At 45.6% G+C, this 14,026-nt stretch overlaps 1 protein-coding gene across 2 annotated transcripts in view; it reads right to left on the bottom strand.

Moving 5' to 3' along the window:
- CPAMD8 (C3 and PZP like alpha-2-macroglobulin domain containing 8) overlaps positions 1-14,026 on the bottom strand; it is a 472,168-nt gene that overhangs the window by 344,347 nt on the left and 113,795 nt on the right. The window lies entirely within an intron of this gene.

The raw sequence follows: 14,026 nt of genomic DNA on the forward strand, positions 1-14,026 counted from the left end.
CAGGGGAGTTTGGAACTTAGCCGCAAGGGAAGCCCTCTCTCCATTGGCCTCCAACACCAGGTACGTGATAGTATCAATCAGCCACTATGTCTGAGGCCCAGGTATGTGATAGTATCAATCAGCCACTATGTCTGAGGCCGAGAGAGGTGCTGCGGCGATGGAAGCTCTCTGTGAGCAGATGACCACACTTACACAAGCCATCAAGGATTTGCAAGGAGGATACTTCTAGCTTGAAGAACGCATGCGCTCTCTTACTACTACAGTGACTTCCACAGAACCTAACCCAGCTATGAGCTCCAACCCTTTAGCTTCTCCTTCCAGTCCTCCGGCCACTGCTCCAGCTGCCATTTTGCTTCCTCCCCCAGAACCCAGAGTTCCCACTCCTGAGCGCTTTTCAGGGGATTGACGAAAGTTCAGGGCCTCCAGAAATGCATGCGAACTTTATTTTGCTCTGCAACCAAGGACTTTCGCACTTGAGACGGTCAGGGCAGGGTTCATTATTTCTCTATTGTCTGATGAACCGCAATCCTGGGCTCATAACCTATTGGAGCAAAAGAATACAGCACTGAACTCTGTTTCCACATTTTTTGAGGCCATGGCTGTCCTTTACGATGATCCACAGAGGACAGCTACTGCTGAGTCTGCCCTTCATACCCTTGTACAGGGCTAGCGACCTGTGGAAGACTACATCATGGAGTTCTGTAAGTGGTCAGCTGATACCAGATGGAATGCCGCTGCTTTAAAGTACCAGTTCCGTTTAGGCTTAGCTGAGACACTTAAGGATGAATTGGCCCGGATCGAGGCTCCTACCTCTGTTGAGAATCTCATTCAAGTCTCCATCCAGTTGGACAAATGCCTACAGGAGCGACGCTCCAAACGTACCCAGAGCTTCCGGCCCACTTGGGTGCTACCAAGGGTCCCAGGTTCTACCGTTCCTGCCCCAGTTCCTCAACCTTCTAGTTCATCTGATGTGGAACCCATGCAGATCGATCTACTCCCACCCGCTCTGATTCCTGAAGAAAAGGAGCGCAAACGACAGAACAATCTCTGTCTGTATTGCGGATCCACCGGCCATTTCCTGCGCAATTGTCCCATCCGACCAAGTAAGCCCCGTCAACCATCCTCTTCTTATCTCCAGTTGTCTGGGACTCAATCCTCTCACATCGTTCTTCCCATTTCATTGCAGGTGGCTGGAAAGGGAATCAACCTGCAAGCAATCGTTGACTCTGGGGCCTGCAGCTGCTTCATAGACATTAATCTTGCGAAAGACTTGCATATCCCTCTCAAACCAAAAAAGCAAAGACTTGATATACACCTAGCAGATGGCACTACTCCCAGCTCAGGACCTGTTACCCAAGAGACCCTTCCTATCTCAGCAACCACAGATACAGGTCATCAAGAACTGTTCGATGTTATCAGGTCTCCCATATTCCCAGTAATCCTAGGAATACCCTGGTTACGGGCCCATAATCCACAAATTGACTGGCCCAAGGGAGAAATTACCTTCTCATCTAGTTACTGTCAACAACACTGTGGCATCTCCATGCATGCCGCTCCTCCTGCATGTTTGTCCATCCAGCCCTCAACAGATACCAGTCTTGCCGTCCCACCAGTTTATCACGACTTCTTTGATGTATTCGACAAAAGAGAAGCCGATACTCTGCCCCCACTCCGATGCTATGATTGTCCAATCAAACTACTTCCCGGAGCGGAAATACCCTTTGGGCGCATCTTTCCACTGTCTGAAACTGAGCTGGAAGCCCTCCGACAGTACATTGATGAAAACTTAGCCAAGGGATTCATCCGTCCATCTTCTTCGCCGGCTGAAGCAGGTATCTTCTTTGTCGAGAAAAAGGATCACTCCCGCAGACCGTGCGTTGACTACAGGGAGCTTAACAAGATCACTATCAAGAATAGGTACCCACTTCCTCTTGTTACAGAATTATTTCAGAGGTTCCGAGCAGCCTGGATGTTCACAAAGTTGGACTTAAGAGGGGCCTACAACCTAGTCCGCGTAAGGGAAGGGGACGAATGGAAGACCACCTTCCGAACGCGATTCGGTCATTTCGAATATCTCGTGATGCTCTTTGGGCTTTGTAACACTCCTGCAATGTTCAAGCACTTTGTGAACAACATGTTTAGAGAGTACCTTGACCTTTTTCTTATTGTCTACCTGAATGACATACTAATCTTTTCTGCCTCACTCGAGCTCCATCGGGACCATGTCAAAAAGGTGTTAAATACCCTAAGAACTCATGGCTTATACGCCAAAGCAGAAAAATGCGAGTTTGAGAGACAGTCTATTCAGTTCTTGGGACTCATAATCTCTACCGAGGGAATTTCCATGGATCCTCAGAAGGTCTCAGCAATTATGGAATGGCCTGCGCCCTCAGACAAGAAGGGAGTCCAAAGATTCATAGGATTCGCTAACTTCTATCGGAAATTTATGAAGGGTTTCTCAAATATCATTGCCCCGATTACTCAGCTTACTCGCTCACATACACGCTTTCTTTGGAATCAAGAATCCCAAACAGCCTTTGAACAGTTGAAAGCCCTATTTACTTCTGCCCCTGTGCTACAACACCCAGACCCAGCACTTCCCTTCGTTCTAGAGGTAGATGCCTCCGAAGTAGCAACAGGAGCAGTGCTTTCTCAATGTCAGGGCCCAAAGGCCTTGCTTCACCCGGTAGCTTTTTGTTCCAAGAGACTAAACCAAGCCGAAAGAAATTATGATGTGGGTGATAGGGAGCTCCTGGCAATTAAAGTAGCCTTTGAGGAGTAGAGGTACCTGCTGGAGGGGGCAAGTCACTCAATCATGATTTTTACTGATCAGTACCTGAGATCCGCTAAACGCATAAGACCTCGTCAAGCTAGATGGGCTTTGTTTTTCTCCAGGTTTAATTTTCATTTGACATACCGACCAGGATCCAAGAACGGGAAGGCAGATGCCCTGTCTTGGATGTTCCCTGAATCTTCTGAACCTGCTCCCCCCAGCACCATTCTTTCTGCCCAAAATGTTTTGCTTATTCAGCCTAGTCTGGAATCCTCTATCAGGCAGGCTTCCGCATCATGTCCTGAATCCAAACAAGCCTCACTAAAAAAAGAAGGATGGATTGCTGTGGCACCAAGATAAGGTCTATATACCTCTGGAGGCAAGGCCTCAGGTTCTCAAGACATTTCATGACCACCAACTAGCCGGACACTTTGGGGCTCATAAAACTGGCGAGCTCATCCAACGGGCCTTCTGGTGGCCTAACCTTAGCCAGGACTGTAGGGCTATGTCAATTCCTGTACAGTGTGTCTACGCAGCAAGGGCGTCAAAGCTAAAGCCTGGGGGTTATTGAGGCCCCTGCTCATTCCTAACCGTCCCTGGGAGATGATCTCCATGGATTTTATCGTTTACCTAACTCCCTCTGAAGGGTTTACTACCATTTTGGTAATGGTAGATCAGCTGTCCGAAATGGCTCATTTTCTGCCTATGGTTGGTACTCCTTCTGCTACAGAAACTGCCCACATCTTTATCAAAGAGATTATCAGACTCCACGGCTTACCCAGTAACATTGTTTCGGATCAGAGGGTGCAGTTTACCTCCAGGTTTTGGAGAGCCCACTGTAATGCACTACAAGTGGAACTTTGCCTCTCATCCGCCTACCATCCCCAAAGCAACGGGAAGACGGAACGCACAAATCAGACACTGAAGCAATATTTGCGTTGTTTCTCTGCATTTTCTCAAGATGACTGGGCATCCCTGCTCCCACTGTCAGAATTTGCCTACAACAACTCTTTACATTCAGCAACCAACCAATCTCCATTCTGGGCCAATTACGCATTTCACCCTTCCGCTCTGCCAGCAACAATGTGCGATTCAGCAGTACCATTAGTGCAAGACAGGCTTACCTTTATACAGAACAACTACCAAACCCTTCAAGACTGCATACAAAAGGCTTAGACAGATTACAAGAGGTTCTTTGACAGGAAACGAAGAGGCAATCCTCCCTTTAAAGTAGGAGACAAGGTATGGCTGTCAATGGTGAACCTGAAGCTACCGTGCCCGTCAAGGAAGTTGGGACCAAGATATATCGGTCCTTTTCAAATCAAACGTGAGCTAAACCCAGTGGCATTTGAGCTTTCCCTGCCTGACTCTTACAGGATCCACCCGGTCTTTCATGTTTCTCTTCTCAAGCCAGCCATTCCTGACCCATTCCCAGGAAGAGTGGAACCACCTCCACCACCAGTAACTGTTGGAGAAGAGACGTATGAAATAGAGTCAGTTCTGGATTGCAGGAAGCGAGGTAGGCAGATCCAATATCTGATTAAGTGGAAGGGGTATCCACCCGAAGAAAGCTCCTGGGAACCCGAAGCCAATTTACATGCCCCTAGACTCCTCCAAGAGTTTCGGACCAAACACCTGGAGAAAATTGCCCAAATGAGCATCCGGAGGGGGGGTTTCACTGTCAGGGCTCCAATGGTAGAAGAGAGTCTCTAGGACCCAGCATCAGTCAGGACACCAATGGCAGGAGAAGGGCTCTAGGACCCAGCATCTCAGCCAGCACATCACATGGGCCTTTATAAGGAAGTGTGCCAGTGATTGAAGTTGCTGATTGATCTTCAGCTTGTACCGTGTTCCTGTGATCCTTGTTCCTGAAAGTTCTCTCTTACCGACCCGGCTTGTCCTTACTATTCTGCTTGTCTCCTGACCCGAACTCGGCTTGTCTTTGGATATTCTCTCCTGTTACCTGTGTCTGATCTCGGCTTCCCTATTTGACCTTGCCTGCTCTGGTATCCTCCCGGCTCTGAACTCTGGCTTGAACTGACTTCCCATTGCCTTAGTGCAAACACAGACCTGCCATTTCTCACAGGCGCCACCTGGCTGCAGCCACTACTGCACACGTCAGAAACCCTTCTGAGTTCTTCTGCAATCAACATCACAGGCGACCTGTGCTACTTTGAGCCTAACTCCTCCTGTTCTTACTTGTCACTCTCCATTGGCCTCCAACACCAGGTACGTGATAGTGGGCTCATCATCTATATGCAAAGTCTCCCTTACTGAACGTATCAGTGCTTCCACCAAAGCACGCTCCCACGCCGCAGCTGAGGAGGACTCATCCTCCTCGCTGTCTGACTGAGGACAGGGATCCCTCGGGGGGGGGGGGGGCAGTGACCGTGGCAACCACATCAGGCTCTGAATCAGAGGACTGAGAGGGCATAGGCTGCTTTTGAATAGCAACTTGTTTCATTACAAGATCCACTTTGGATGCCAGAGTTTCTATGGCTGCAGAAAGGGACGCCAGAAAAGGTGATCTGGATGGGCCGCATGCATAAATAAATTCAGAGGGGAAATGTTCACCTTGGGACTCTATTTTTAGCAAGGCAAAAAATTGAGTACACTGGCCCTTTAAATTTGCGATCGCAGTCCTACAGCTTTAATCTAGTAAGTGTCCTGAACAGGAGCTAACAGTGTCCGAGGAATGCCCAAGTAATAAAAAAAACCCTTACTGTGCCAGCAACCTGGAGAAGCAACCACTCTGCAGCCTGCCTTCAGCAAGTGAAACTTCTGGGAGGAATTTACCCAAAAAAACACTAGAGGCCCCGCCCGCACTGACTACAGGAAAATGGTGCCAATAGACTATATATAGGAAGCACAGGGAAAATGGCCGCCGCCCATACAGCGCGGCCTGCCCACACTTAAGAAGGCGCCTGAAAATGGCGCCAAAAACTCAGGAAGAAAGAAAATGGTGGCTGCCCTTACACAGATGCAGCCAGATGCCCACACTTAAAATGGCGGCCGAAAACGGCGCCAAGCGTTCAGGAGTCCAAGGATTGAGGCCACTGCTGGAATCCACTTCAGGGGACCCCCCAGGACAAGGTAATAGCTTCACACACCCCTAGGCGTTAGACGCCGCTATAGCGCTCCCAGCGGGAGCAGGACCTGTCCTGACAGGCCAGGGGGATCTTTCAGAGGACTCAGGAGTGGGCCCACATCGCACCCTTATATATCTGTCCCAGGGACACAGGGGGCGTTGCATCACTCACCATACAATGGACCTTGGGGCTCCGCTCCGAGACAGCTCATCTCCCACCCTGAGTGGGGGTGCTGCTAGCCAGAAAAGGGGACGCTGCAACCCAGGGCATTCCAGGGTGATGCGTCCTGGCAAAGCATCTGCTTGCAGGCTCGTCCCCATACGTCGTGGCGAGGCATGGGCGGATCACAACCTGCACACGCTCATTGGCCAGGCTGGGAGACCGTAAGGATCTAGATTGTCCAGTGCGAAACCTCAGCCCAGCTGTCGCTTGTAGTTCACTAGGAGGATCTCCCTGACACTAGCTAGCGATAGTGAGTAAGGAAAAATAAACATAAACATTTTCAAAAGAAATAAAAACTGAGACCGGAGTCCCAGCAGGGAACCTAGGTCCTACTCCTGAAACGAGGCAGCAAGAAACTGATTAGTGAGCACGGTGTGTCTGGGGTAATGTCATGAGGGACAGCCCCTATAGGCGTGTCTAGTGAAAAGCTTTCACTGCCTAGTCTACTCCTGTAGATGGCGCATTACCCATTCGTGAAGAAACATTGAAGAGCTGTGTCTGTCAGAGGACGTAAGAGAAACATATTTACAAAAATAACATTTACATTTATTAAAATAGCAGTTGTCTTTGTTCTAATATTGTCATGGGTCATACAATTCCACTGAAAAATAGAGAGCCAATGAACTAGGATTCTGTGGCACATATTTTTGTCTTATCTGTAAAATCCTTTACCTGGAGTACATTACAAGATACAGGATATTAGTCTTGGACCTTGGGTTATGCAGCTACCTTCAGGTGATTTGACACTGGTAAACAAAGCTGTAGTGACAGCCCTAGAATATTACCTCCCACTCTCGGCAAGCCCTAGTTTAGTAGAAAGCAATAAGCAAAAAGTAAGGTGGGGCTGGTAGACTGGGAAAGTACAGTACTACTGTACAGTACTTATACCTTGGTTATGAGGCCCTTCCTAAATTAAGATAAAGAGCAGCTTAATTTTGTTTAATGTTAGGTTAACAAATTTTAGTTGACTAGTAAGGGCTTGGCGGAGTTGGGGTAACCAAATATAGATCTTGAAAGAGAGAAGTCTGAAGTTGCTTGAAGGACTTAACAAACCATATTTAATGTTATTAAAAATGATCTTTCCTTCGCAATATGCAGTGTTGTAATTTTCTGTTAAATGCAATGCAATCTGGAAACCTGGAGGCATTTCGTACGCAGCTGGTGTACAAAACATTCAAAACAATTGTATTCCCTGCTTGTTTGATTAGTTCACTAATTTTCCCAGAAGTCTGTACTAAGATACAAGTCAGATTGTAGGCATCCTCTGCAATAATAATGTCAGCTTTGGTAAAATGCTCCTAAAGGGCTAATCACTTCTAAAGGAATGAAGACCCTGCCACTCTCCTCGTTAGAGCACTGCAAGTGCATCAGCTAAAAAAAGAACGAAACAGTCACTCCCATTCAAAATCAGTATCCAAAAGACATAGAAGAACAAAGTTTTTTTCTTCACGGCAGAAATAGGCACGATTCTGCAACAGGACTGTTTGTCAAGATCCTCACAAAAAAACATTTATAAAATATATATATATATATATATAAAAAAAAAAAAAAAAAGATCCTCACAATGTGCATAGATCATCTAAAGGGGTTTGTTTTGTTTTTTACTGTATAATGGAGGGTCAGGTGATGTATTTGTTTTATAGTGAAATGTCTGCATGTGCATGAAAAAGGGAGAACTAGGTTAGGATAGATTAGGAAAGATAGGGACCATCCCCCAAAAGGTTGCAAATGTGCTGCCAGATAATATAACCAGGAGTTAGAGACCACCAATCCTCCTTCCTCCCAGGAGAGGTACAGTGTTTCTAATTTTATTTAAGAGGGTTTCTGTTGCAGTTTAACTCTTGCTAACAGAGCGCCTATCTTAATAAACCATTTTTAGGTATCCAAACAGGTGTACAGAAATTGTAGCATCCATATAATTTTTATAGCGATTTCCCTGCCCTATAATAGATGGCAGTGGAGTCCAGCTTTTCTATATTTATTTGAAATTAGAGAGCAGGGGGAGTAATGTCAGTTCTACATAGTGCCAGGGGTCAGCAGAAATAATTACCCCATGATACAATTTGCTTCAAATTTGCTACACACAGCCAGGGAAAGGGTGATAAATAGGGTCAAGTGTCAGGAAAGTATGAAGCGTATTCAAGTCAATAACTGAGAAGAGCTGAAAATACCAGGAACCGCACATCAGAACAAGACCTGCTGTGTGTAGGCAAGTGGCAGTCTCAGCCTGGACCCCCGCCAGGTCCCGCCCCCAACTTGTTTCACTCACTGGAGCTTACTCATGTCAATTACTCATATAATTTATTGTCTGGAGCGTGGGTGGGCTCCTTCCCAGCCAGCACTCACAGCAGCAGGCACAGGACTACACTTCCTAGCAGCCTGAGCTGCTCAAATACATACCATGGGCATTCAAGTTAAACCAGGACTTTTAATTTTGCAGGTATAAAAAGGGAAGCTAGCGTGGCAAGTGTGTCCGATTACTGATAGGCGGCGCACATGTCGTAGACCAGTCCAGAGACCATTAATCAAGATGGAAGACAACAATGTTAGTGCATGGAACAGCGTGTGGTGATGAAGTTTCTTGTAAACAAAGGCGTAAAACCCACGGATATCTACATTACACTTCAAGCATAGTACAGTGATGAGACGCTCAGCCACAGTAAGACATTTGAATAGTGTAAACTTTTCAAAGATGGCTGTACGTCCATCAATGACAATTCCCGCCGGGGTGATTCCCAGCCCACAGAGGTATTGCAACATCCCCTTACAGCTCGGGACATGGTGCGAGTGATTTCCACCTGTTTGGACCCCTAAAAGAGGGGGTCGGAAGTCAGCATTTCAGCATTGATGACGAAGAAAAGAGGGCTGTCCTAGCCTCAGGCGTAATGACAGGCTTTCTATACCAAAGCTTTCCAGGCATTAAACGCTGGGATAAGTGTATAAACGTAGCAGGGGAGTATGTCAAAAAATAAACGCAGTTTCCACTCCTTGAAATTTTTTCTTTTATTATATAAACTGAAAAGTCTCCATTTTACTTGAATGTCCCTCATAAATTTGTGCCAATATATAAAGCCTAAAAAATCATTTGCATATAGGGTTATTTTGTCTTCCCTGTTGGATCTGACAAAGCCTTTAATATTGGGGTTTTGCCCAATAGCTGCATCAATGTGCTCATAGTAAAGGTGTGACTGGGAATCCCTGTCTAGTGCCTCTCCCGAGTGGTAATGGATATGAGAGAGAGTTGTCAATTAGCACTCTTGCCATAGGAGAAGAATATATCATATGTACCCATTTAATACATTTCGGGCCCATCCCTAGTTTTCAGAGCACCCCCCACATCTTTTCCTGTTATACACTATCAAAGGTTTTGGCAGCGTCATGAGAGAGGTCTGCTCTGTCTTCCATAAGAGATTGTATGCTAAGGAATACTGTATGTTTCAAATATTAATTGATGTCAATTTGTTAGCATTAAATCTTGTAGGCTACAAAATGGATATGACTTTAGACAAGCGAAGGGCAAGAGTTTTTGCTACTATTTTAATATCTGTGGTCAGCAACTGTCAGGGAGCTGGTGGCAGGCCTGACGCACAGAGGGTGGCCTCGCGGGATCCAGAGGAAGGAATAAGAACTAGTCACATTGGCAAAAGACACAGGCTAGCCTCAGGTACGGAATCTAAGTTCCAACCGGTTTTCACCAAAGCCTCTGATGGTGAGGATGGATATTGCTGCATGTATAGCACCAGGTCGCAGTCCCTCGGGGTCGTCCCACCATGGGGTAAGCACATCCAGATCCGTTGGCGGATAAGCAGATAAGGATAAGGCAGGAGAGTAGTCACAGGACAAGCCGAGGTCAGGGCGGGCAGCAAACAAGCGAAGTAAGAGACAAGCCAGGAGGTAAATCAGGAGTCAATCAGGATACAGCAGGTTTCAGAAGTACAGGGGAAGCTGCAGACAATACAGCAAAGAACAAGTGTACCTGCTACCCTTAAATAGGCTATTTGGGCGCCAAACGTAATGGCTATTGCGTGCACATGCACGAAGGCACGGGCCATTGTGCACACGCATGCGCACTGGCGAACGTTTGATCGCCGTTAAACATGAGCATGAGTGAGTTTGCACCTGCGCACTCCAGTGAGCCTCTGCAATGACACAGAAGAATGTCTAGTGCGTTCCTGACAGCAGCAAAATGGTTTGGTAGGAGTAAGGGTTGAAGGGGTCCTTATACATAGATGCCGGGAGGGTATCTGACACAAATACTTCTTTGAGTGTACAGAGGTGATCGAAAGTTTGGGCCCTTCAGGTAAAAATTTGTATTAATGTGCATAAAGAAGCCAAGGAAAGATGGAAAAATTTCCAAAAGGCATCAAATTACAGATTAGACATTCTTATAATATGTCAACAAAAGTTAGATTTTATTTCCATCATTGACACTTTCAAAATTACAGAAAACAAAAAAATGGCATCTGCAAAAGTTTGGGTACCCTGCAGAATTTATAGCATGCACTGCCCCCTTTGCAAGGCTGAGACCTGCCAGTGTCATGGATTTTTCTCAATCATCATCTGGGAAGACCAGGTGATGTCAATCTCAAAGGTTTTAAATGCCCAGACTCATCTGACCTTCCCAGACAATCAGCACCATAGGATCTTCTAAGCAGTTGTCTAGAAAACTGAAACTGAAAATAGTTGACGCTCACAAAGCTGGAGAAGGCTATAAGAAGATAGCAAAGCATTTTCAGATGTCAATATCCTCTGTTCAGAATGAAATTAAGAAATGGCAGTCACCAGGAACAGTGGAAGTTAAAGCAAGATCTGGAAGACCAACAAAAATATCAGACAGAACAGCTCGCAGGATTGTGAGAAAAACAATTCAAAACCCACGTTTGACTGCACGATCCCTCCAGAAAGATCTGGCAGACACTGGAGTTGTGGTACACTATTCCACTATAAAGAGATACTTGTATAAATATGGTCTTCATGGAAGAGTCATCAGAAGAAAACCTCTTCTACGTCCTCACCACAAAAATCAGCGTTTGAATTTTGCAAATGAACATATAGACAAGCCTGATGCATTTTGGAAACAAGTTCTGTGGACCAATGAGGTTAAAATTGAACTTTTTGGCCGGAATGAGCAAAGGTACGTTTGGAGAAGAAGGGGTACAGAATTTAATGAAAAGAACCTCTGTCCAACTGCACGGGGGTAGATCAATTATGCTTTGGGGTTGTATTGCAGTCAGTGGCACAGGAAACATCTCACGAGTAGAAGGAAAAATTGATTCAATAAAATTTCAGCAAATTTTGGATGGTAACTTGATGCCATCTGTGAAAAAGCTGAAGTTAAAGAGAGGATGGCTTCTACAAATAGATAATGATCCTAAACACACCTCGAAATCCACGGGGGATTACATCAAGAGGCGTAAACTGAAGGTTTTGCCATGGCCTTCACAATCTCCTGACCTCAACATAATTGAAAATCTATGGATAGACCTTAAAAGAGCAGTGCGTGACAGACAGCCCCGAAATCTCAAAGAACTAGAAGACTTTTGTAAGGAAAAATGGGTAAAGACACCTCAAACAAGAATTGAAAGACTCTTGGCTGGCAACAAAAAGCGTTTACAAGCTGTGATACTTGCCAAAAGGGGCAGTACAAGATATTAACTCTGCAGGGTGCCCAAACTTTTGCAGATGCCATTTTTTTGTTTTCTGTTAATTTGAAAGTGTAATTTGATGCATTTTGGAGATTTTTCCATCTTTCCTTGGCTTCTTTATGCACATTAATACAAATTTTTACCTGGGGTGCCCAAACTTTCGATCACCACTGTATGCAAAAGGTGCAGGAGCAGATGGATACTTTATAGACTTCTGCTGGCAGACTATCTGCTTCAGAAACTTTGAGTAGTTAAGGACCTCTGTTAACTTGGTGAGTGGGAGTTTAGTGCCGGTTCACACTTGTGCGGATGCGGAGATCGCATGTAATTTGGAGCACACTGCTCCTAAATTACATGCGATCTCATGTGCGGTGCGAATTTCAGCCATACACTTTGTATGGCTGAATTCACACTGCATCCGCACCAAAGACGCACATGAGGCATTTTTTTATTCGCAACAGAATCGGATCGCATAGTGGTTCACACTAGTGCGATCCGATTCTGTGCGAACTTGCAGATCGCACTGCGATATGCGATCGCAACTGGGGGTGTCGCTAACTTTTAATTGACACCCCCTGCGTATCGCATATGGCAGTGTGAACTGCCAGAGGTGTGGATGCGATGCGGGATCATGCTGCATATTCGCAGCGTTCCCGCATCGCAGAAGTGTGAACCGAGCCTTAGAGTCCTCAAGGGTCAGCTCAAGGAGCACAATGTTTATTTTTATGTATGTTTTTTAAAAAAAGCAAGTTTCTACAGATGCATTGAACACTGAGGACACAGTGGTGCTGTCACTAGTGGTTATATGACCTATATACCGAACCCTGTTGGGATGCAGCTAACACCGTCAATATGTAACCTATGCATACCTCCTCAAAATACTGTTTGACAAAAAATTGTTTGTTTCTTGCCTTAATTATGGATGTGTGTTTTTCAGGGGTTCCAGTGCGAACCAGGCAGATTGGGTAGAGAAGTTAGGGTTCAGTAGAAAGCCCCCCTCTACCTTTTCTACAGCAGTCATCAACTCTAGATTGTTGATATTAATTATATAAAATATGAATTGCTTCCTTCCTGAGGGGGACCCAGAGGAAATCTTTAAGAGTGTCCCAGGCTATGTTACTATGATTAGAACCCCTATTACAATGTCATTGTCTAGAGCACTGGTCTCCAAACTGCAGCCCGAGGGACAGATGTGGCCCTTTGCTTGCCTCTATCTGGCCCTTGGGCACTACTCCTCCAACTGACACCAATGATGGGACACCCTTCCTCTCACTGACAGCACCAATGGGGCACTATTCCTCCAACTAATACCAACAAGGGCACTATTTCTCCAATTAAAACCAATGATGGGACACTATTCCTCCCACTGATACCAACTAGGGGCACTATTCCCCTCAATAAAAATAATGATGGGGCATTGCTTCCACAGTGCGGCCAGCCCAAAAACTGAAGGACAGTAAACTGGCCCTTTGCTTAGAAAGTTTGGAGACCCCTGGTCTAGAGGGAACAAACAAAGCCAGAATAAATTAAAGTGGATGTAAATCCCATTAATAAAATTTGACCTGGGCACATATATCTGTAGTGTTTACTTGTCTCTCTCCAAAGCCCTAAGTCCCATGTCTTTCTGCTGCTCCATTCTTCTGTTATCAGCATGATAACTTCTGACAAGTTCTCCAACACAGGAGATAAAAGAAGCTGGAAATTTCTGTTAGGGTGGGTTCATAGAGAAATATTAGCAGAGAGCTGGTCTATTCACAGCACAGCTCTGCATGTTTCTTCCTTCCTTTGCCTATGTGGAGTAGAGGTGTGTGCCTTTCCTCCAATCAGCTGTCACACAGTGTATGCTGAGACTCCACACCCAGTGCTGGAACACAATGTTCACTTTCTAAACAGTATAGAAAGCTAAAGACAGCAGATATACAAACAAAACTTATGTAGGGAGATTTGTTTCATCTCTGTGTATCATCTCAGGCTGTCCAATTCACTGAGTATATGTGAGGGTTTACATGTACTTTAAGTTTCCACATGACACCCCCCGACAAATTTCCCAATTCAACTAAATTCAACTAAAAGAGGGGAATGATCAGATAAACCCATAGATTCAAACGTGCTGTGCTGAACTGTTATAGAAAATGCCAGGAACAAGATCTATTATAGTGTCCCATAGGTGCAGGAAGAACATGAATATTGACTGCCATCTAGGTGTTGAGATCTACAGATATCTATTAAGCCCATTTCACTCACCAGAGTTGCCAATGTGGTAAGTGAGCTCTCAGCAGTACCAAAAGTAGTTCCAA

This window comes from Pelophylax lessonae (genome assembly GCF_965119305.1).
Source record: "Pelophylax lessonae genome assembly, chromosome: 1".
Classification (NCBI taxonomy): Eukaryota; Metazoa; Chordata; class Amphibia; order Anura; family Ranidae; genus Pelophylax; species Pelophylax lessonae.